We start from the raw sequence: 26,416 nt of genomic DNA, 5'->3' as shown, positions 1-26,416 counted from the left end.
TGGGTACAAATATAGGGCCAGATCCTCAGCAGGCGTGAATCAGTTCCATGGCAGTCAATGGAATTACACTAATTGAAGATCTAGCCTATATCTATTTACAATAAGCAAGGTGTCCTGAGGAGGCACTTCTATGATATTAACGAAGAGTAGCAATCTGCAGAACATTGCAAATGACCACATATGCCCTAAAGCCAGGGTATTGATTAGTATGTGAACAAATACCTTTTTAAAAATGGGACATAAACACCAGCAGCCAAGAATCCACATGGATATTTGCTGAGGAGAAGAATCTGTCCCAGGAAAGCTGAAATATTTGTGTGCTTTGAATGTTTGTATATGCTGATAAGGAAATACCTACTTTGTTCTCAGGGCTGATCCTGCTGGGAATGGAGCAAGTGAGTTCTGTTAACTCAGTGAGGCAGATGTCTTGTTTCCCAGCTGGGTACAAAAAAGATGTCAGAATTCTTTAGGAAGAGAAGATCTAGGGTGTGGGCAGAGCAGTCCTGTGAGAGGAACCTTAGAAACAGTCAGTCCTGGGGAGAAGGTTTCAGATGACCTTTTTTTACTTTATTGTTAATTTCAGTATTAAATTAAAACCCAAGAAGGGGGTGATTTTGGATTCTACATAATGTGCACACTGTGTTTCAGAGCAGAGTGGGAAAGGCATCTGCTCACAGGGCCTTTGCGTGCTACCGCAATACAAACAATAAATAATTGTAATTCATCTGTAATAAACATTAGCTCGAACTTCTCTCCACAGAACCCTCCAGCTAACTGGAATTAGAGGCCTAATTATTGGAACGTGTACTTCAATATGTTTTAATTTTGTGTTTTTTTTCTTTAATTGTTTTATACTGTAAGCCTGCTCTAGAAATAACACTATTAAAGTTTCCTTTCAAAACAAAGATCAAAGAGACAAGCAATTATTTCATTATCCTTAAAGAGCTCATAACATAATGAAAGGAATGTTAAAAATAAACTAAATGGGTGTTTTTAATTGAAAGAATATATCAGTCATGATGACTTTCCTCTGGGAATAAAAATTATCCAGGATTCAGTTTTCACTGCTTTGAATATATCATGGATTCTCTGTTCCTAATAAATAACTATGTGAGGTTTTCTCCAATAATAAACTAAGGATGAAATTAGCAACAGTTGTATCTGCATGCAAGTAAATGCGTGGGATTAAATGCTAGCTAATAGAGCATAGAGAAAAGTTAGATAATATTGGGCCCAATTGTTCCCTCTAAATCTGTGTATGGAGTGGACTCTGGACTCAGAGATCTTGCCTTTGTGCCACAGTGTGAGGAGGGAGGGTCACCACCTTTATGACACCACCATTACCAGTCTGCTGAGGTCTCTCTGTAGGGCCAGGGATCTGTGCATTTGAGTGCTGCAAGGACATGCATCATCCCTGACACCCAGTAGCAAACCTGGTGCCAGGCAGGACAGACTGGGGCTGTATTTATGTTTTATCAGAGTCCTGCTGTGCTGGGGTATGCCTCTTCAGACAGGGTTACTAGGGAAAACACTGGATGAGGAAATCCTAACAGCATGGCTTTAATGTAGCTATGCTGCCTGCCAGGGGGCCCTGAAATCACTACTGAGCTATATTTCTCCAGCTGACTGTGTGGCTCCATGGGGATCTCCATGTATTTGCTTCTTTTAGAGAAGGGGGTAGGGAAGAAAGCCACCCTCACCCCCCATGACGATTTGAAAATAGGTCTGTACAATTTATTAATTCAGTGTGAGATTATGACCCCTATGTGTCCATGTCACGCTACCAACGCGAATTTGAATGTGCAGCCTTTTGCCTTCTGGAATTGGGTTGCCTAGGCAGCACTCTCTTGGGGCTCATCAGGGCGTGACTCACCCAGCTGCGGGTCCCAGATGTTGGGTGTTGTAGTGCCTTAGCCCTCTGGCTATAGCACACGCAAGATATTAAAGTCTAAAATAAAAGGATTTGTCACCAGGACCCTGCCCTCCTTTTCAGGGCTCATCTCCATGCAGCCAATCCTTTTTGTTAATCTTCCTGGGCTGCACCGGCCCATTCACTGGGAGGCTTGCCCAGGTAGCAAGCTGACCCAGGCTCTTGGCTGGAACCAGGCTCTTGGCTGGAGCCAGGCCTCTCTTGTTGAGGAAGACGCAGAGCCCTGTTTTCCTTCCTGGTTAGCCCCTAACTGAGCCGTGTCTCTTCCTTTTAAGTTCCCTCTGCATGCCTCACACTTAGTACAGGTGTAGTGAGACGGTGCCTATTGTGTCCACAGGCCTTCTGTGGAAGGGTGGGTGGGCCAAACCTGAGGGGTGCTGCAATCCCATGCGGTAGGCCACAACACCAGAGCAGGGAGCTGGGTCCAGCCCTGCAGGACAGGAGCCACTGTTGTGGAGTGAGGGTGGGGGTAGGGGCTCACTGTCCAACCCCTCTCCTCCCTAGGCCTCACCTTTCAGCACCCCCATTATACTTTTGTGTATGTTGATGTAAGGAAAACTGCATTATTTTGAGACCTTTCCCTAACTTATGGCTTTCCCTCCACACCTCTGCTGTGAAATTTACTAAAAAGCTTCTGTGCTAAAATTGTAGCCTTACTCATGAAGCAGGGGACTCCTGGCCTGCCCCCTGGACCCAGATGTTCCCCCATGGACTCAAAAGGGATGGGTGAGCTAGTGAAGGCCAGTGCAGTTAGAATGTTTATTGTTTTGTATGATCTGTACTCTCTTGTGCTTTGTAGCACTAAGTAAAAGAGTATAAAATGTGTTAGACTCTGTGCAAAGTGTGTGAGTGTATGTTACATGCCCCTGAGAGAGTTAAACTGCAGACTAAGAGTCAGTGCTCAGCAAATGTGCCCAAGAGGCCAATGGAGGAACCAGCACTACAGCTTGTTGAGGCTCCAGAATCTTGAAACACCTGGGGATCCAGAGCAGCTGAGGTTTGTATTCTCGTCACTGCAGTCCTAATAGGTGGCCCAGAGGGAGTGCTGCTCACTGGGATTACTAGGATCTGTGACACCCCCATCCTCTCAGTTGAAGAATTGGAGGAAACTAAGAGGAACCTTGCAGAGTTTTCCTCTCCTTGGCCGCCTCCTGTAACTCTTTCTACAGGAGGGGGAGATCTGAGACTTTTTTTTTTTTAAGTTGCAGAAAAAAGTTACCCCCTTCTCCCTGTGACTGGTGAGTAATTGTGTGCTTTCCAAAGCGAACACAGACGTGGCCATGGTGATCATGCATCTGCAAACTCAAGTCTTGATTTTTGAAACTCATGATATTGGATTTTGTAAGAGCAGTCTGTCAGAAGTACAACTACTGGGGGACAGGGACAGAGTGGGGAAGAACTTTTGTGGCAATAGTTCTCTTCCAAATAACTTAGAACAAAACTGTACAATTAGGAAATGTCTAAGGGGAAGAGCCTCTTCCCTCTAGGCTACCTGTTCCAATCTATCTTAGCCTGCTAGTAACCTAAAGTTATCATCTGACAGCTGTTTGGTGACCTATCTGAGGAGACTTGGGGTGGTCGGCTTTGAGCTCCTAGGAGACACATATGCCATATATCACCAGTGCTAGACCTGACACCAGTTGACCTCCTTACTGGCAGTTTCAGCAGAAAAAACAAGAACTGAATGAGCCATAGCGAATGAACTACTATGTGACCTCTATATATGATCCTTCCAAGATAGGGTTGAAGTACATTGGCAGGGCGGAATGGGTAGAGTACTATGAGACTTTCCTTGCCACTGCTCAGACTGTAGATGTTCTGTGGATAAAAAGAGACCTCCCAGTCTGGTTTCTTTCACAGAGAACAGAAATCCATTTAAAGAAAAGGGCTGAGGGGGAGTGATCCTGTGTCCACTCCAAATTCATCCCTCTTTAGCACCAGTCAGCTGATGGCAAACGGGTGATATTAAGCCTCATGTCTGTTATCATACCATACCTGTACAATCCTACCGGAGCAAGAATGGGAAATAAGAATGGGAAAGACTGTGATGAAGAAGGTTGAGCCCTGGTCTACACTTAAAATTTAGATCAATCTAGCAACATTGCTTAGGGGTGTGTGAAAAATTCACACGCTTGAGCTCCATAGTTAAAGCTGATCTACCCCCACTGTACAGGCAGCTAAGTCAATAGAAGAATTCTTCCATCAACCTAGGTACCACCCCTCAGGGAGGTGAATTACCTACATCAGTGGAAAAAAACCCTTCCATCAATGTAGGAAGCATCTATGCTACGGTGCTACAGTGGCATAGCTACAGTGCTGTTGCTGTAGCACCTGTAGTATAGATAGGTTTCAGAGTAGCAGCTGTGTTAGTCTGTATCCTCAAAAAGAACAGGAGTACTTGTGCCACAAGTACTCCTGTTCTTTTTGTAGTATAGATATACCCTTAGTGTGACTATGAAGTAAATCAGAGAAGTTTTAAGGAAGCTCTCTCTATGTAGAATCTAAGTTACCAGGGATTGAAACAGATGTGAGAACAGCCAAAGTAGCACGTGATGTACCTAGATGTCTCTTCCAAAGACAGGTAGCCATATTTTCAATAGAGCACCGCTCCCATTTTGTCACTCAAAATGAAGTGGCCAGTGGGAGCTGCTGCATACCAAGCACTTTTGAAAATCTGACCACTTCATTCAGGTGCCTTCAATGGGTACAGCGCTTTTTTGACAAACTGGTCCAGAAGGCCCTATTCCACCCACTGAAGATAATGACAGAACCCTCGCTGGTTTCAATGGGAGCAAGAGCAGGCCCTAACTATCAGAAATAGCAGCATGCTCGTTACCTCTGTGTCCCAGCATGGCATTTTCACTGGTCTGCACACAGTTTTTGTGGTCTGCACACCGTTTTTGTACCTCTATAACTAAATTGGTTAAGGGTATGATTCATTACTGAAATAGTTATTCCCATGTCAACCCTAGCGTGGACGCATTTGTACCAGTCTAAAGGTGCCTTCGACAAGCATAGTTTCTTCCCCTTCTCATATGGGAATAAGCTATCCCAGGATAAAGCATTGTTAATACTGGTGTAAGTACAACCACAGTAGGGGCAGTTGCACCACTTTAACTATTCCAATATATATATATATATAAAGCAGCGCAACTTTCTAGTGTAATCAAGGCCTTATATGGCAAATCAAACTTTCCATCTCACCCTTACAATTTTTCTGTGTTCCTGTTTCTTACGTCATAGAGTTTAAAGCCAACGGGGACCACCAGATTATGTAGTCTGATCTCCTGTATATCACAGGCCTCTACACATCACCCAGTTGTCACCACACCAAGCCCATCCACCAGCATTAGATCAAAGCTTTATAGCCCTCAGGAGACTAAACTACTGTGTGTCAAGCAAAGAACAGGAAGGACTAAGGTACACCAGTGCCTGAGGCCCCTGCAGTGGTAGGAAATTGATTGAATGAGATGTACCCAGATGAGGAAGTCTCTTGCTGGAGCAATTCTTTTCACATTTTAAAACTCTTTTTTAATAAAACAAAATAGTACATTTTCATAAAAGCTTAGCTTGGAAGATGAAGTCGCGTGGGCTGCCAGAGGATCAGTAAGGACTGGATATTGGCTGTAGACAGTGATAGACTTGGGCTTTTGTAGTTAACCAGTAAAAATACTAAAACAGGCAATTCTGTCATCACATAAGAGACAGCTTTCAGCTTTACTAAATGTCTTTCTACTTAAAAAGTTAATGGAAACCAGTCATGGTGATAAAATCTGTGACTGTCTTAAAAAGAAGGAATTCTTGGTTTCTTGTGGTAGAAAGAAGACTGGAATTTAAATTCTTAGAATGTTCCTACTTGTTTTTAATTTTTTCTCATCTGATAAAAAATGCCAACATTTTTTGCATTAACAATCTAATACAGGGAGGGAAAATCCACATTTCAATAAAGTAAAAATATGAGAAAATAATGCAAAAAACTCAAATTATGGGGGGGGGGGGGAGAATAAAACACACACAGAGCAAAACCAGAAGGCAATGAGAAGCCAGAGAGAAAAGGGCCAACGCAGGAATCTCATTCGTGAAGGCTGATAAACACAGAAGAGGAGAAACCACCACTCAAACCACTTACAGTGCAGCAGGACCAAAAACCCCAGCAAACATGTATAGACTGAAGCTAGAGATAACACAGAGTACAGAAACATTCTGAGAGAAATTGGGGCGGAAATAAGAACAGCATCTGTTTGCATAAAGAGGAATATAAAATAACCAAATGTGCTACAAGACTGCAGAAAAAGAGAGGATCCTAAAAGGAAGACGTTCTGAAAATGAAGAGAAGGAAACCCTATAAAGCTGTTTTAGCTTTACAAAGTATTGAACATTTTAAAATCTCTCTATATATACATAACGCATCTTCAGTTATACCATAACCTATTTTTCCTATTGCAACCACCTTATGGGCCAACTCTTACATCCTTAGATTGTAAATTCTTTGTTCTGTTACTTTAAAAAGGCGGCACTATAAAAAAAAAAATACCAACACCAGCAGAGGAATGAATAGGACATAAGCTTTACTTGGTTTTATACTACATTGTACCACTTCATAGAAAAAAATAGTATGAAATTAGATGATTCTTCATAAATGTTTAAATTTAGCAAGTCCACTCAATTTTGAGCATTCATGATAGCCTTTATCGGCTTTAAAGGTTAATGGACAGTGAATCATTATTATAAGTAATATTTTTACACCTGGACTCTTAGAATTTTGCACAGGAGTAACAATATTAAGTGTCAGCAAAAGAAGACATTCTAAAAATGAGCTTTTAAATAAGTGCACTATTGCACAGAAGAGGTAAAATGGTGATTAAGTACTAGTCACACCTGAATAACTAAAGCTTGTTTTTGTAGGAAAGCTCTCTTGTTTTACTAAAATAAAGGGAAAGTATCCATTACAAATAGATTATCTTAGAGGTTTTTTTCTTGGTTTGGTGTCAAACTACAAGGAGAAGCTGGAGTTTGACAAGGATGACGCTATTTTAAAAAAATGTTACCAAAGGAGGGTTCGTAGAGATGAAATGCTAGAGAAGAATTCCTGAATGGTCCAGGATCCATCACTCACTCTCCTGGGGCCAGGTACTGCAATGGGCAAGATCCCTCTGCATGGGCAGACCCCTCTGCCCAGACACAGACCCATTCCTTTCACTTTAGTTGTAGCACTGGGGACAGGGATTGAAAAGTCCCCATTGACTTCTATGGGTGAAATTTTCAAAGAACTCAGTGATGGCCCAATGGGAAAACTTTCATTGACTTTAATGGGAGCAGCAGTAAGCCATCTCTGGAACACATTTGAAAATCCCACCTACCAGTCTCAGTACAAATAAATCCAAATACAAGTGTTTCTTAGGATTCTAAGTAGCTGTAAATGGGGAAAATAGAAGGGTTTGTAGCTCACTCTGTGCTAATCCAATTTATAATTTATCTGAATAATTCATGAAAGAGTTTCAAACTCTTAGGAGCAAAACTGTGATTTTGTAGAAAAATCTACTAGTTTCTCCCAGAAAATGGCTTATATTCTATTGACTGTAGCTTCTTTATTTTCTATCACCTGCAGTTGTTGCTACAATATTTCCTTGTTCAAATTTGTGTCCATTCTCTACAGTTGTTCATTAGATAGGAGAATTATGCTAAGAGAGAATTTAGAAAAAGAAAAAAGGTTGTTTCCTCAATCAGGGCCTGATCTAGGGTGACCAGATGTCCCAATTTTATAGAGACAGTCCTGATTTTGGGGACTTTTTCTTATATAGGCTCCTATTACCCCCCACCTCCTGTCCTGATTTTTCACTCTTGCTGTCTGGTCACACTAGCCTGATCCCAAAGCCCAGTGAGGTCAATGGCAGTCAAAGTAACTGACAATGAGAGTCAAACTAATTGAAGTTAAATGTTTTCCTCAGTAAAGTAAAATAACCCCGAGCAAACAAAGATTCCTGTAGATGTTTTTCTAAGAGAAAGTAAAACATCATTAAGTAAACTTTCTTTAGTGAATACAGTTATAATCACATACTGTTATATTAACTTTATACAATGTAGTCTTTAATCTTCCTAATACATAGCATCTTAGGCTGACTGCTTCTTACTGCTGGAAGCTGGGAATTGCCCTTTAAAAAAAAAAATACAAATCTCTTTGTTTTTAACTTTGGAAACGACAAACAGAAAAGGCTCTGAAGTAAAAAACAAAGAAAATACATAAAGAGGCACATGCAGAAGGAAGTGATCTGAGAGAGGAGCCTTTAATAAGCCAAATAGGTTTAGCTTAATGCACATTCATGCCTTTGTTAATTTAGCTGATGATTTTCAAATGAACGTGCCCTGCTACCCCCATTTTACAGAAAATGTAGTTACCCTCACTTCCTGCTCCCTGCTGATTTGCTGTGGGTGAGATCATTGGAGATCACTTAATCTGAAGGTGGAAATCTTAGCCTATTCAGCACATCTGTAGGGAAATAACTAAGTGTGGCAATCATGTGGGGAGGGACAAGAGTTTTGCTGCAGATTTTCCCATGCTGCAGTCTCCACATTGCTCCCCCAGCTGCAGGAGACCAACTCTTACTCATGTAGCTTAAGCTGAGGACTGATCCGAGACATTTTAATAGTTGCTGTTGTATCTGTACTGTACCCAAAGGCATGCTAGGTACCTCACAGAGCAAACAGATATGTCCCTGCCTCAAGAAGCTTACCCTCTAGAGTTTAGACTTAATAAAACAAATGAGAATAAGTAAAAACAAGAGGGAGGAGTTGGACAGGGTCACTTAGACGAGAGGCCAGTTGGCAACAAAGAGTTCTTGGGGCACCACTGCCAACACAATGCTCTCCCTTAGAGCCAGCTAGCAGGGCATTGCTGTTCTCTCCCAATAGCAGCTGTCCAGTAATACAAAAAAAAACCAGAGCAAATTTGCAACTGGCCTCCGTTGTGCAAAATAAAACAGGTACAAAATGAACTAGTTCTGTGACCAATGGTCCTAAAGTCTAACCGGGGAGTTTCAGTAGTGGTGCTGAATCAAGGGATATTGTTGGAGACAACACTGAGTAGCGAGGAGCTGCTCTGTTCACAAATAGCATCATTTAGTATCATTACAATAATCCACTTCAAATCAGTCAGGGGAAAATGTGATGCAAAACTAGGCCAAAATTCCATTTTGCTCAACTACAGTTTGTTTTTTTGGAAACTGTTCAATTCAGTGGGAAACCAGAAAGAAAGCTACTTTTATTAACTATATAAGATCTGTCATTGTTCAAAAGTTACCTTCAGCATATTAATTCAGGAAACTGCACATCCAACTACTGGATTTTAGACAAGGAGGAGTTCCCGTGGATTGGAATACATTATTGTTCTTATTTAGGCCCTGATCATGGAAAGGGCGCTCTGCAGGGGTCCACCCACCTGGAATTGCTTACAGAATGAGGGCCTATGCATTTTACAGGCCATCTCAACGCTTCTCCTCTATGGCTTAAACGACCCTCTGTTTCAATTTAAAGCATAGAACACATTTCAAATACTTAACCCTTGCACAGCCATTCTCTATCATTGCTGCAGCCTATCCTATCCTGACCTACCCTCTTTCTATGGAGAATTTATCCTACTTTGGGCTCCAATTTCCCAAGCACAATTTTGCACTTACAATTAAGTGCTTTTATTGTATTGATCCTAATTCAAGAAGGAATTTTAAACTAAATGACAACTGGTAATAGCCAGACCATGCAGCTAGTAACTGAAAAGGTGTGGGGGAGGGGGAGGGAAAGGGGGTAAGTGAGAGGGCAGGGAGTTGGTTTTTTATTAACATGCTTGACCTCTGTGCCATGATGATGCATTTGGGAGCTTGCTGAACGGTTATTGTTATTTGGCTCTTTCATGAGCACCTATTTAACAATTTGCGGTCTTCAGGTTGATTTCCTATATGTTGCATGACTGAAAACGATTTAACATTTACCTATCTGTGACCTAAATATGAAGAAAATTAAACTGCTGAAAAACCAAATACTTTTATACACAACGTATCAACCTATGGAACTCACTGCTACAAGATACAGAGCCAAAGAGCTTAGAGGGACATTATATAGATAGTAGGAATATCATCCACAGTCATACTAATTTATTACTATTATTTATGACTTCTATTATGTTCAAGGATCAGGCACTTATTGTGCCAGATGCTGTACAAATATAATTTATGACAAGATGCAACAAGGGTACAATGAGCAAATAGAGGGGAAAGGGGTAGGGAAGACAGGGGTAGCAGTGATATAAACATGTTATGTAGGCTAGCTACATAACATGATGGTTTTGAGTCTAAAAGTTAATAAGGACCAGGCAGTAAATTAACACATAAGCATTTACTGCATAATTGCACACTAGGTGTGTATGGGGCAGGAGAGCTCCGCAGGGAGATGACACTTTCTTCTGAAGGATTTGGAACTGGACCCTGTCAGAACAGGATTCCAGTCTAGACGTACCATTGGGCCCCATCTGGTATGGCAGTCCCTATATTCCTTTGCGTAAGAGTCTCTCTACCCTTAAATAAGCCCATGTTGGAAAAAGTTCCTCACTTTGCTGGAGGACAGTAGCAAGATCAGATCCAGTCACTGTAGAAAGAAATCTGAAATAAAACAGGTTTTTGATTAAAGAAATGTACACAAGGCAGTCTTTAACAGGATAATGCAGCAGAGAGCATAAATGTTATATTTACAGTACATGTGGAGTAGATATTGCTGCAGACTCAAAGAAACCAATCCCCAGAGGTTTATTTCAACTATTTAATACATTTCAATTTTTAAAATATTTTAAAAACTAATTGAAATAATCCATATTTTATGTACAAAGCACCTGTGTCTGTGCCCATCTATAATAACCCCAAGCACATAACAGTTTGCGCTTAGGATACTGCTTGACCTTATTTGTCTGTATTACTGTAGTGCCTCAGAGTCCCAGTCACAGGCCCATTGTGCATGGTGCTGTACAAACAGAACACAAAGACAGTCCTTGTCCCAAAGAGCTTACAGTCTAAGTATCACCTTTGCCCATTGCCTCTCCTTATTTCCAGCTTATTGTTTGTTGCTTTCTCCCACTGCCTCTTGTCTAAATCTTTAGACCAAGTTCTCCAGGGCAGGAACAGTGTCTTTCTCAGATGTTTGGCTGGCATCTAGCAGATTCTTGGGTGATCAGTGAATAAATAACAGTATCCATAATGGAACTTTATAGCAGTAGTTTCCAACCTTTTCTCTGCCACAGCACATTTCAAGCTCTAGGGGCTTTTCTCCCAACCCCTGGCCAGTGGCTGCAGGAGGGAAGGAGAGGGGCAGAGGAGCTGACCGGTTGCTCTCACAGGAGGGAAGCAGAGGGAGATTGAGCTCTGATTGGTTGCTCTGCGCTGGGAGGAGTCAGGGCAGTGAGGCAGATGGCCAATCAGAAGGCAGCTTCCCCCCCCGCCCCTTGTAGTTTTTTTTTTAAATTCCATGGCACACCTGTTCAGGCCGGATGGCACACCAGTTGGGAAAACACTGTTTTATGCAGCTCTTTTTTGAAAATGGATTCTTATGGGCAATGGTCTATTTAGATTCTATAGATATATTTGCGTCCAGAAAGCAATCAAAGTCTAAGGTATGGTAAACCACATGGTCACCAACAATTTTTTTTTATTTTCTCTACTGTTGTATAATTCTGTTGTGACCCCATGGAAGTGGATGCTAACGAGTGGCCTTCTGGCAGCAGCTTTGCTATAAAGCCATGTGAACTCATACCCACTGAAAGCTCAAAAGGATTATTTGCATTTACATGCTTCCAGGAGTACTTGTGGCACCTATTTTAATTCCTAAAAGCTTTGATTTTGGAGTACAGCAATGCCAACCCATCTATTTTTCAATATAGATTTGAAGTGGAGAGCTTGTCTGAGAAGATTTGGATGCATTTACTCAGATCCATGAATTCACCCATGAATCTTTGAAACACTCCTTTGCTTCCTGGCTTCCGCATTTTTAGACTGGATTTTAAGACCAGGTCTTTGATTCTCCACTTTGCCCCAGTTTTATTTGGTCAGAGTGTAGGGAAGGGAGATGCAGGAGGACCATTGCGATGACCAGATTCAGAGCTGTATCACTGAAAGCTCAAAAGGCTTGTTTGCATTTACATGTTTCCACACATCGCTCCTCAAAACTCATTTCTTTCCATTATTACAACCAGTTTGTGATTTCTGCCTTTCCCCTTCCAGTTTTAAACTTGGGGATGCAACATCTCTAAAATTTTCATTTATTTTGCTAGCTTTAGGTCTGCCATCATCATCCCATAGGACGGAATTATACAACCTGGCCCCACCTATGACCCCATTTACACCTGTGTAACTCCACTGAGTAATGGCACTACCTCTGACTTAAGATGAGGTGAGATCAGAATCACCCCTTAGAATACCTTCTCTCCTGCCATGTTAGCAATGGTGAGGCTCTCAAAGCATCGGGTTTCAGAAAACCCCAGTACTATAGACAATACGTTAAATCTCAGCAAGCCTCCTTTCCAGGTTTCTGCAATTTTTCCTTCAGAAATAAGCACCCATTTGATAGTTAGGATGACAGAGTTCCTCTTTATTGTTCCAACAGCAGCTTGAATACTTACTTCCTCTCAGACAGTAATAAAAGCAGTTTTGTTTCTGACGCTGTCACATACATGCTATATTTTAAATACATAAGATCAATCCAGCACTGCAGATGTTCCAACATGTCTTCCTTTATTAACTGGACAACTCAATTTAGCAGTCCCAGATCATATGACTAGTATGCAAGCCTCAGTAATACTGTGTTGATAGGTTCTTAGAGCTAAGGAATGCACCCTTACCCATGAACCATTGACATTTTCCAGAGAACAACTTGAGAGCATTTTCACTATTATCCAGATTTCTCTGTCATGAAAGTTACAAACAGGATTTCTCCACTCATTTGACTCCAATCAGGTAGGACAGGCTCAGTGCAAGCTATTCCTTTTTTACCTCCAGCTTTGTTTATTCCACTTCCTGTCCTTGATTTTCCTCATTGTAAAGGACTTCAGTTATCTGCTTGTGTAAGCTTTCTCTTGGCCTTTTTCTGGGCACAACCGAGTAGCTGATCAATCACATGACTTCTCCCTCCGCATTGCTTGTATTTCTGTCCTCTACTTCCCTTTTGCTGTCCCTAAAAGAGCTGTCAACGTGCAACTCCTTTAAGGAGACATTAACCTTTCCAAAGGCGTGGAGTTAACCAGTTTATTACATTCCCCATTGAATAGATTAATACTATTAACTTTCTAAACTTAAAGTAGGTTGTTCTTTCCCAGGGTTCTGTACTTGCATAACATTACAGTAAAGAGAAAAACTGCTTTGTAAGGACACCATGGAGTCTCATAGTCAAGCCACAAATTCAGTGTGGCAAGACTGGACTAAATTCTGCACTCATGCCCTCTGGTTCATACAGGGGCTTACTTCTGCAGCAAGATGGAAACACTACAACAGCTTCAAATCAACTGAGAAATACAGGATTATAGTGAATTAAATACAAACAGGACTAAAACTGTCATGCAGTCCCTTGTGTCATTTGTAAGAAAACCGAATTTAATACCAAAACAATGTCCCAAATATCCAGTTTTCTGCAGATTTTTGTTGATAATCATAATAACTGCATTTCAGAAGCTGGAGATGTTGACCCAGGAGACTATCGTCAAGCTAATAATTTGATTAAATAGCAGTTCACCTACAATAGAAGCAAGCAGCAAACTTCTAACAGTATATAATAAATACATAGTAACACAGTCCAAATGCACGTTCCTTGTTTTAAAGAGGTCATAGGAAACCTGTAAAAATAACCTCAACAATCCCTAGCAAATTTGACTTGCCTATAATACTCTCACTTAAAATGAGCTCTATAAACTTTAACAATCCTAATTAAAGAGCTCAAGAGTTCTAAAAATACATACATTGTGTCACTGTGACACAGCCGGTAATAAAGGGCAGTATGTTGTTGCAGCACCATACAAGCAGCCCAGGGAAGGAACTATGATGTGGGGAGCCACAATTCCCTCCTTTCCTTCAGGGAGGTAGTAATATTCTTTTGACCTGTACCAGTGGTAAATTACTACCCACCCTCCCCCATTGGCTCATCTGCGTTTACTAGTGCATTTAGGGGCAGAGCCAAGACTCTTCCCATGTTCTCCTTCTCACCTGCTCCTGGAGTGTAGTGAACGGGCATGCAGAGGTGTAATTGGGGTTATTAATCCCCTTTGGGTCCCTGTGCAGGTACACACCATGAGTAAAAATCTATCCCATCATAAAAGACTGGAAGGGCCCAGGCCTGCTCCCTGATGAGACTGCTCCGCCTCCATTGTACCAGAGAAAGAGGTAGTCTTCAGTATTGCCAGCCCGGAGGTGATAAAAATCATGAGTCAAGTCTCCAAAACTTATGAGATTGGCTTGAAAAGTGAAGAAACTTAAAAATAAATGTGGGATTCTTTTTATTCACATTCTGACTTTGGAGCCTTCGGGGTATGCTCACATTTTCAAGCTTCTCTCTAACTGAAACTTACTTTTTTGAAAACTCAGATTCTCAGCTAATCCCATGCCTCCAGGAGCTGGAGCTTTAAGAAAGATACCAAATATTGCAAGACTCATGACCATTAGACTTGGCAACACTGAGTCTCTTTTTTAGGAAAAGGATGTCCTTTCCAGAACATTCATGATTTCTAAAATTCATTTTAACTCACAATTTCTCATGATTTCAGAAGCTAATTTTAATGATGTATTAGGATATTGTATTACAGCAATTTTTACTAGAAGTTTCCTATTTCTAGTATAGTAATAAAATATTTCCTCCTCTGAACTTTGTACACTTTTTTTTGCCAAGTTAAAGTAGAAAGAAAAACTATAAAGTGTTCACTTAATACAAATGCCAATTTATCTTTCTGAAAGCTTTCATAGTGTTTCCAGCATTTATAGAACAAATAAAAATGCAGAGACAATGATGCTTTTATTTCATATGGCAGTGTCTGAAACTTTCAGCATTCTATCATGACATGTAGGGGCCTTTAAATCATTATGGCACGACATGCCCTTAATATGATCATAATAAGAGGGGCAATTAAACACATCAGGAAAGGCAGAAGACAATTTGGAATAAGAAAGCGGATGGACTCTTTCTGTACATGTGGACTTTTTCCAATAATCTTGATTGATCCTGGTTACAGACATTGTTAACACAACACCTGCTGTGTGTGTGTGTGTGATTTTTTTTCAGACCTCAGTCTTGCCCAGCCCTCCTTCTGTAACAAATAGAAAATCAGGGCAAGTGCGCATAAAAGGGGGGGGGGAATTCCCAGGTGGTATATTGCTGGCATAGAGATCATTCTGTAGGTGGCATGACTTCAGTGCTATTGGACTCATGATCTCCATCAGGTAGAATGGCCCTTTAGGGGCGGGGTGGGGGTCATTACCAGCCAACACAACTTAGAGCAGCTCAGAGGTTGCTCTAAGTTGCACTGATGTCCAAATGAGTCACATGATCAAGTAATGGAGGCATAAAGTTGGCATAAGAAAATCAGGGCTGTTGATTTCAGTGACACTGTTAAAGCTTTGTGCTTTTCACAGGTCTCCATACTCCACGTGTCAGATTGATTCAGTACTACTATTTCTAGATACACCTCAATACTGATAGCTAGGAGATCTTTGTCAGCTCAGAACTATTAGTTGTTTCGATTCCTGTAGTGCTAGGAGAAGCCCCAGTGCTGGACCTGGACCCAAACCATGGTGCAAGAAGGCAGGAGCATCACCTTGCATCACAGAAACCTGCTCAGATTCCACTAGTTGGATCGCCACACCATGCTGTTCATTTAAGTTCCCTCCACCAACACCTTTACAGTTTTGTGCAGCAATACTACTCACAATGTCCCTTGTATCCTCTGTCCTTTCCCCAGTGCCAGAGAAGAAGAACTCTCCCTTTCTAGGGAGCTCTCTGGCTCTGGGCTCAGTTAGCCCTACTCCTCCCTCCTGCACTTCCTTCATGCATCTTTCTGATCAGTCTTGAGCTGATGGGCTAATTGGCTCTTTTGCTCACACCTGACTAGATCATTAACAGCTATTACCCAAATCAGCCTTCCGCGGGGGGGGGGGGGGGGGGGGGGGGGGCGACGGACACGGGACTAATTAGTGTCAGAATCATGGGAATATAGGATCACCTGTTAACTTCCTGCACTCTGCCACAACAGGACAAAAAGACCTTGCCCCAAAGAGCTTACAGTCTGCATAGGAGTTTTCAAAGAGAGGTAGCAGGCAGAGGGTTGATCACAGGGCTGCTGCTAATTAAAAACTCTTGAATTCTAACCCTGACTCTTACCATGACTCTCTGTGTCTCTATATAAATCACTTAAACTCTGCCTTGGTTTCCCCTTCAATAAAATGGGGATAATGAGTCAGACTTGCCTACTGTGTGGGGCTGCTTTGAAAATTAAGCAGAGAATGTGTGTGAAGTCTTTTGAACGGAAGACGTGGTTTTTAGCCTAGACTCCCTTTCTGCATAAACAGTTTTGCGTCTACAACTATCTGTGGGAGGGATTTATGTCATTTGGTTTTGGGTGCAATGTGGCAGGTAGACATCATTTGTGTCCACAAATAACTACACGCACAAAGTGGAACCCCTGCTTATTTTGTACCCACAATTGGTAGGCACCACAAAGAGGCTGGGCTGTAGAACTCTAACTCAGGAACACTACACAATTGCCAGGTGTAACAGTAGCCTTAGGAATCAGTGGATACTGGCAACAATCATGTGAGAGAGGAAGTGACTTTTGGAACCCTGATCCATGTCAGATGAGATGACTGAGTCAGGAAATAAAATTCAGTTTGTTATCAGTACTTGTGTGTGTCACACATGGTGCCCAGGAATTTGGACACTCTCAGATAACTTCTCATGTATGCCCAGCACTGGGTCCCATTGGCTCCAGCCGATCCTAAACCATCATCCACTGACCTGCCAAATGAAGTTGATGTCTTCACATAAATATCCAACTGTGAAAAACATTCCTGTTAGGCAGTGTTAGGTTTCTTTACTCAGGGCATGTGTGAGCCTCACTGTCATACTTACCTGGGATCATTTTCTTTACCTGCTACCAAGAAAACACAGATATATGTGAGACACAACGCAATAAAAACTGACAGTAGCATAATGGAACTCTTCAAACATCCACATTCTGGGTAACACTTCCTCCTGCTTCCTAACTGAACCCCCCACATCCAGCTCTCCTATCTCTTTGGTGATGTCTGCTCTTGTCCACTTGCTCGTATTGAGATTTCAATGGAAATCTTTAGCCGCCACATGCCAACTAATATTTACCTTCCTGTGGATACCTTAATACTTTATAGCACTCTACCTTTCCTAAGTGCTGTACAAACAATAATTACTCAATCCTCACATCACCCCTATTATCTCCACTTTGTAGATAGGGAAGCTGAGCATGAGAGGGTAAGGGACTTGCCCAAGGCTACACAGCAAGTCAGCGGTACAGTCTAGTTTATTACTCAACAGTCCTGGCTCCTGGTCCATGTTCAGTGCATTAGAACAGTGGCATGCAAACTTTTCCAGTCAAGCCCCCCTTACCATGCATGGAATTTGTCATGCACCCGCCCCATTGCCACCCTTACTTCTGTGCTGCTGCTGGTGGTGGCGCTGCTTTCAGAGCTTGGCAACCGGAAAGCGGCAGCTGCTGGCTGGGGCATGCATGTTGTTTGTGGCATGGGATGACGATTTTTTTTAATCCTGCTCCTGTCCTGCCTTGCAATACCCACTCTTTTTTTAGCTTGCTCCTGGTATTATGGCACCAGGTCCTGTGGGACCCGTGGATTCCCAGTTTCTTTGTGCCCCCCAGAACCTCTTGTGTGCCTCTCAGTTTGTGCACCGCTGCATTTTAAGCAGACTTGATACATATATATTTTTATTTTGCTATTTTTAGAACCAAGAAGGGCCTCTCCTACTCGGTAGACACCCTGACCTTTAACTAACTATATAACCAATTCATACAGGAACTATAACCCCAGCAGGTAACCCAGCCCCATAACAATAAAACACACCTAAGACAGTCAATAATTTACAAAAGAAATCTCCCGCACTCTCCCATGATGCTACACCCTTATTGCCACCACCACGCCCAGCACACACAAATAAGCCTGAAATCCAACCCCTCACCAAAGAGCCAACTTGCAGAGCTGCCTTATTGCTATGTCAGTCCCATTGATCCATCCGCAGCCCATCCCCAAAGTGACATTTTTATGGTAGACGCCCCTAGACCAGTGCCAAGACTGGTTCCACAGCATGTAGAGAATGTGCAGATATGCTGGCCCAACCACTCATATGCTTGACCCCCCTCCCATGCATTCCCTATGTGAGGCTCAAGTGGAGCAGAGGGCCTTTCTTTTGCCAGCCTCCCACTAGGGGAGTGAATTTCACCCTTTGTCATGACAGCAATGAATAATTCATTCTTCCTTGGAAATACAAAATATCACACACATGACAAGATGCTCCTTCACTGTCTGCTTTATGCTGCTGAAAAGATTTCACTTGACAATCCAACAACCTTCTACAAAAATTTCTTTGCTCAGCTCAGACCTTTCCCATCTGCTGTGGTCTGGGCAGGATCCATTAATATTTTAACCTTCTTGGCAACTAACCCATTGACATGTCCTGACAAGGCTAAAGCAAAATGGTGAGCTGATTTCTCTCTCCCCCCGTTCTGGCATTCTCAGACGTCTCTAATTATTCTTATTATTAATAATAATATTTGCACTGTAATGGTGCCTAAAGCCTCCAGTCAGGTCTAGGGGCCTCACGCTGGGTTTGGAGCCCGATTGAGTGAGACATTGTACGCTAGAGTTGGTTAAAAAAAAAGTCCCTTATAAATATTTTTAGGAGAAAAATTGGCTTTTTGACTAAGCAAAAAAAAGTTGTGGACAGTGTCTGCTTTCCTCTGATTTCTTTTATCAGAAAACTAAAAACTTGAAAAAATATCAGCTTTCAGATTAAATATTTTTGGTTTTCAGCCATTTTTAGCTGAAAATGTTCAGTTTTTGCGTGAGAATTTTCTGTTCTGCCAAACAAAAATTGTTTTTTGATGAAAAGTCAAAATTTTCTGTAGGAACAAAAAATTCCACCCAGTTCAACTGTACACGCATATATAATAAAAAAGATGGTCACTGCTTCAAAGAGGTGACGATCTAAGTAATCTTTAAGCATCCTTAAAAGCCTTGGCTGCCATATAAGTCTTTTTGGCTGGATTCAGCCTCCCTTACATCCTTTTTTAAATTCCAGATATCTCTTCAGTTCCTGGCTTTATGATTATAATCTCCAATGACTTTTGCTCAGGATTATTCATGGCAAAGGAGGCAGAGGGCATAATTTACATGTTTTGACACTTGTCTCCCTTATTCTCTCTAAGAAAGTCTTTTATGGAATATTATAGTCCATCAGGAGTTTGGGGTGGTTTTTTTTTTTTTTTTTTTTAAGATTAGAGATGAGCTCAAACTACAAAACCCTCATCCAGATTTCAAACACTTTAACGTCCGGCATTGTTTGGCTGTGGAGTTTTTATTTAGCCCGACATAAAGATGGGCCATTTGCAAAATTTGGATCCACATTTGGAATTTAAACACCTCAGAGATTTGGAAATGTACGTCTCCCATGCTTTGGTTTGAGCCCATCTCTATTTAAAATATATTGTCTTTACTTCTGAGAGGACACAATGGAACCAATATTTCATAAACTACAAGGGAACTTTCACCAAAGGCTCTCAAAATACTTTGCAATTAAATAATTAAGGCTACCAACAACACTGTCAAGTTGGGAAGGGTTATTTTCTAGATAAAAGGTAAATTGAGATATTGAGTGACCTGTTTGTAGTCACATAACAAAGTTGCAGAGACTTGGGAATGGAATCTAGGAGTCATGACTCTCTAATCTCTTGACCACAGCTTGTTGTTCACATATGTCCGTCATCACAATTTATCCACAGGCTTCCACTTTAATCCAGTCAATCACATTGACATCCACAGCATTAAATTACTGTTCAACATTTTTAAAGAACATAAACGCTTCTTGCCTTTTCTTTTCTTCTTCTTCTTTTTTTTTAAATCTTTGCATGCTCTAAAAGGAATTAGCAGGTCAAAATGCATAATCTCGTGGGAATAGCATACAGCTCATACAACAGGGAAAATGGTTGAGTGGTCCCTAAAATAATGTCAGGTTAAAATGATGATTGCATTTATTCAAACCTGCATTTTCAAAAGTGTGTATTAACCTTGGTGGCCTCCTATATTGGGTGCCCAATCTGAGACATCTAATTTTCAAAGGTGCTGAGAACGCCAGCTGAACTGAACAGCAGTTGCTTGGCATCTCTGAAAACCATCCCCTGGACATGTAAAGTTGAGAACCTAAAAACTGAAGCCCCCAAATTAGTGGGCACTTTTAAAAATGCCTGTCTGAATGATTAAACTGATATGTGTGCTTGTAACTCCTCTATCGCAGCAGCAGATGGCAGTATATGAATGTAGGAGGGAAGGGGGTCACATTACAAGCCGTCCTAAATAAAGGGACAAATCAGAACAAGGAACACATTTGGAATGAAGTAAGTATGCTTGAGCTTGGCAGTGTAAAAGGAGGATGAATGGATGGTCTGATAAGACACATAGAATTACCGCATAATGAAATGACAAACTACACAGCATAAGACAGATGGGTAAATAGAATACGTTCCCACAGTGCAGGAGGAATTTGCAGGCAACCATAAGCATAATTCCCCTATTCCTCTAAAGGGCTGTACATTTGGCTGTGCCAAAACTTGTTTACTAGTGACACTACCACAGAGGGAAATTGACAAAATGCCTGGTGTGCAGAGGTTACTACCATCTGATCTTAAAACAAAGAAAGGAAGAACACTAGGGCAGTGCGGAAAGAAATGGGCTGTTTCTAGAGGAACTGAAGAGACATCCTTGGGTCAAACAGATGTAACTAGATTAAAATGAAAGAAGTGGAACCATTTACAGCAGGGTCCTTATGTTCTCTGTTTGTACCCTGCCTACCACAATAGGGTCCCGCTCCAGGGTTAGGGCTCCTACCTGATATAGCAATACAAACCACAAATAATGTAGTAATGCAAACAATTACTAGATCTCACTTCCACAGGTTGTGTAGCCAAACTAGTCACTTCCCACACTTACTTCTAAAATTAGAAACAAACTTGGACCCCTTCTAGAAGCAATAAACAGCATCTTAATTGGGCTATGACCATAAATCTGTCAGCAACCAGTTATCTTGATTCCATTATGTGGCCAGTAGTTTTGAATATACTTCTGTGTTTCTCACATAGTGTAACATTGTGATCTGGTGTCAACAATAAGAACAAAGCGTGATCATACAATTCAGCACAAGCGGCTGCCTCTGGTTCAGGAGAAATCTTAGACTGAGCTAGTGTATGATCAATGAACTAACTCTGACCCCTTCAGAGGGTGGTCCCTCCAGGTCAAGACTAAGGTTACTGACAGGGCAGCTTAGGGAAACTCACACTGCAGCTGCCTGACTGTACACGTTCTGTCAATAAAAAGAAGTCTCCATTATTGCCAGCCATGGGCACCTATTCAATAAATAAAATATGAAATACCTATTACAATGACTTATTTTTCCTGGACTGAAACAGTACCGCAAAGTTCATAGTTTATATGTTACACAATAGGTGTTTATTTGTTTTAAAATAAACCCCACTTGATCCAAAATTATATCAAGTGTGAAACAAACAATGCTACAGAGCAAATGATACTAATATCCTAGACCCAGTCATTTTCTCCCATGGAAAATCTTACAGAGACAGAAAATTGATGTGGGTAAATCAATATAGTACTTTGTGTTTCAGATACAGCATATCATTTCTTCAGAGTTCAGACTGACAGTCTCATGGCAAGGACAGGACCTACAATTTCAGGATACATCAAGGATCAACAGGAAATCACACCTTGATATTACATTGGCTTGTGTGTGTGTGTGCGTGCATGCGCATAAGGGGGGGAATTCCCAGGTGGCATGTTGCTGGCATAGAGATCATTCTGTAAGTGGCATGACTTCAATGCTATTGGACTCATGATCTCCATCAGGTAGAATGGCCCTTTAGGGGTGTGGGGGGGTCATTACCAGCCAACACAACTTAGAGCAGTTCAGAGGTTGCTCTAAGTTGCACTGATGGCCAAATGAGCCACATGATCAGATAATGGAGGCATAAAGTTGGCATAAGAAACACATTTACCCCTCCTCAGCTGTGCCAAGCACAGCTTGGCTATAGTTGAAGATTCAGCCCATTATCTTTGAATCTTTACAATTACCAAAAAAAAAAAAAAAGATTTTGACTAAGCATCTCAGGTGCAAATCATAAAAACCTGGAAAATGTAATGTGCTTGTATTTCAGAGGGCAGAGTTTGTTCCCCCTGAGGAGTAGCTCTGCAGATACTCTTCTAATCCATGGAAATAACCTAATCTCTGGGTATCTACAAAAGGTTAATGCCTTCACACTGTTCTATGGATACCCTGTTCACCATGGCAGCATTAATTCTTTTGGAGTCATACCCCCAGTCTTCCCCTGCAAGGCTTGGGCCAATAATCCCTTCAGCAAGGTTAGTGGGAATGGAGTGTGTGCCCTTGCAAGTTTTAGCACTCACTATCTTCTCTGGGAAAATCCCAGTGGGTTTGGAAGGGCACGATGCCATAGAGTGGCCCTTTCCCAGCACCATCCTCTTCACAATCCGCATGCTCCCACAGAACTGCAAAGCCCCAAACACACAGAGGTGATCCATAGAGGTTGCAAGGGAAGAAGCAAGGTAGATGAAGCAGTAGAGACTCCACTCCCTTCTCTCTAACGTAGTGGGTTTTTTGCAGGGTTTAAGACCCGGCTTGCTTTCCACACATGAGAACAAGGGGCACAATCTGGTTCCGGATACTGTGAGTATATTGCATAAACAAGAGCACACAACAAATGAGAGTTGATAGATGAAGAATTTTGTGTAGTGCCATGTACCATCCCACACATGACACCAGGAAATGTCATTATAGAACCTTAGACATAAATATTTTTAAACTGACTAAACTAATATATTGCCATCACCTGCAGGAAGAAATGGCTAGCAACCCATCAGCACATCATTCTATATTAATAATAAATAATAATAATAATTTTCATTATTATTGTATTATTGATATTTTATTTTATTATTATTATTATTTATTTGCAGTGTTGTTGTAGCTGTGCTGGTCTCAGGATATGAGAAAGACAAGATGGGTGAAATAATATATTTTATTGAACCAACTTCTGTCGGTGAAAGAGACAAGCTTTTGAGCTCCAGAGACCTCTTCCTCAGGTCTTGGAGCTCAAAAGCATGTCCCTCTCACCAAAAGAAGTTGGTCCAGTAAAAAATATTACCTCACCCACCTTGAATCTCTCACTATTAATATTAGTAAATACTGACACCATGAAGATGCATGGTGCCATACAGAGAGATTCAATATTTAATATAGAACAGTTGCTCTTAAAATCTTTCAGATGCTTTTGTAACTGAATAACATCACCATGGTGTTCACATATAGAGAAGAGAGAAAGAAAGGGAGTAGCACAAATACTGCAGAAGGATGAGCTAGTTACAGTATTACTAACCCCAGATGTTCACAAATCATGAGTCAGGTCCCTAAAAACTCATAAGACTGGTGTAAATAATCATGAGATTTTAGAAGAAATAATAAATGTGGGGTTCTCTGTATTTGCCTTCTGGGTTGTGAGCCTTTTGGGGTCATGGTTTCAAGCTTTTCTCTGCAAACATGAGAGTTAGAAACTTTAGCCCATATATAAAAGAAAACTGAGCTCTCACAATCACATGACTCGAAGAGCTGGGGCTTTAGGAAAAACACCAAATATTGTGAGATTGGGATAAAATCACTAGAGCAGGCAACACTGTAGTTATCCAAGGAAAAACTGGAAGGTAGGAGGGTAACCATTATATTAACTGTATGATATACAAGTCCCAGATCCCCTTTCATGGAAAACCCAAGCGAAGGAGAGTCAAGGGAAAAAAATCTCCATGAAGACTTCCTTGGGGAGATCCCCCTACATCAACCTGTCAAGGGTGCAGTGTTTTCCCTCTTCTCCCTTGGAAAATTCTGTCCCAATCTGGTGGATCTTCAAGGATGGGTAGGAGGCTGGATCTGTATGCTCAGAGCCATGTGTCTGTGTAACAGTTCTGGCCCTGAGTACCAGCTATGTCCTGGCTCTCTGCAGTGCAGCTCCATCATACAATTCCACTAATAATTCCCCTGGGGTGCAGCTCCCCACAGGACCTTGGTGGAGAGGGGAGTGCCACAGAAATATACAGCCCAGAGGACTGGAGCACTGGGACAATTTGCAGCCATAAGGGCCTGTTCTGCGACACTCACTCCTGACTCTGGCCTACCCAGTCTCCTTGCTTCCACGGGGTCTGGACATAGGTGGATGCAATACCGCAGTGTTGGCTAAGCCCCCTTTCCATGCAAAAGGGAGAAGATCTACACACAGCGGGTCTTCTCTATGCATGGATCTTGCAAAGGTGATGGGTGTGTGTGTCTGTGTGTTAGAACGAGATTCAGAATCGCCTTTTAAGAGATATCTGACAATGGAAACAATTTAAAATTGAACAAAACCAAACACTTAAAATATTCCAAAGCACTTACAATAATTAGCAATAACTAAAAACTAAGCCAAAATCATAGAATCGTAGAGTTAGAAGGGACCACAAGGGTCATCTAGTCTAACCGCCAATGTTTGCCTTTTCATGGCATATTCTTTATAAGAGGGAGCTCCTGGAAGGCAAGTATTATTGTGCCTTGTGAAATTGAAGGTTTACTCAAAAATATCTTGATCCAGGGGCCTTTGGACACTGTAACAGTGCAGCGAAACACACAGCTCTAATTGTATTCGAGTTCTGGGGCAAGATTCTCAGCTGGTATAAATCGGCGAAGCTCCATTGACGTCAACTACTGTAAAAAGAAACTGCTGTGTTAACGTCAGTGGCACTGCACTGACTTACACCCGTTGAGAATCTGACCCCTGACTTTAGATCTGATTAATACTCACCTAAAATTAATTAATTAATTAATAATAATAATTAATTAATGATTTTTATCAGGGGGTACCTAACAGAACTGGTTCTACAGATCTTTAAAATGTCATGTATTTATAACCCTAAACCAGCTTTCTTGTCCTGTAAAAACACATTGGAACATTCCCCCCCCCCCCCCCAGTTTTCCTTCACTTTAATGAGCAAGAAAAGGAGGTGGGGGAAATGCCAAGGAGCAATTATACAAAATATATACGGTGCTGATTAGGGATTCCTTGTCTTTATCGTCAAGAAGACTGCTTTGAGTTCAAATCTCTCTCCCTCTCTAATGAGATATGGCTTACCCAGCTCAGAACAGAGAAAAGATACAATTAACTTGGGGGGAATGCAACAGTTTTCGGAGAGAAAAGGAGAGGAAGGGAAGAATTTGTGTTACAAAGGGGAAGCATGAAGGTCTGATCTTGTAGGCACTTATTAAAGTGAATAACTTTACTCAGGTGAAGATTACCATTGAACGCAATATCTAAACAGGTGATCTAGGTGTTTTCAGGATCGGGCTCTAAAATAATTCTCCTTTACGTTCCCATAGTGCTGGATTCCCCCCTTCCCACTGAAATCAATGGGAGTTTTGCCTTGGAAGCAGGATCGGGCCCCATAATTGCAAATGAGAAAACTAAAAGAAACATACAAGAGACATTTAAAGGCCAGAGTAGCACTTTATTCCAAAGAACTCTATTGGGAGCCCTTCGGGGGACGGGGGACGGGGGGGAGCGCTGTTGGCATGGCATTCCCCGGAGGGATCTGTATGCAACATGTCCATATGGATCCAGATCCGCTACCATTTTCCCTGACAAAATGCCACTCTGTCCCCATTCCGGTTATTTATGTACCTATTACTGCCTACACCGTTCAGAAAACGCTGGGGGTTTAGGGCCACAATCCTGCAGTTCTGACTCAGGCAGACATTTTCTATTGGTGTCAATGGATTTTTTTTTTAAAGTCAAGAGTGTTTGATTGGTCACTTCATCAACTAGCTCTAACAAGCAGCCATGCAGTTTAGCAAGCCATGAAAAGCTGGGTTAATAACCAGAGGAGTCCAAAAATTCCAACATAATCATTAGGCTAAAGGAAAACTGGGCCGACTTAGCAAGCGCGCACAAACTACCAGTGTTCGATGAAATACGGGGCTTGTGAAATTCTGTTTATTCAGGGACACCCGCTAATGGCTTGATCCTTCAGCGGGGAGAGTGCTTTTCTGTGTGTGTGTGTGACAAAAAACCGACCTTTTCATGGATCAGAGGAGGATTATAATGAAGGATTG

This window comes from Malaclemys terrapin, chromosome 7 (assembly GCF_027887155.1).
Source record: "Malaclemys terrapin pileata isolate rMalTer1 chromosome 7, rMalTer1.hap1, whole genome shotgun sequence".
Classification (NCBI taxonomy): domain Eukaryota; kingdom Metazoa; phylum Chordata; order Testudines; family Emydidae; genus Malaclemys; species Malaclemys terrapin.
The sequence above is the reverse complement of the archived record's forward strand: the minus strand, read 5'-3'. Positions refer to the sequence as shown.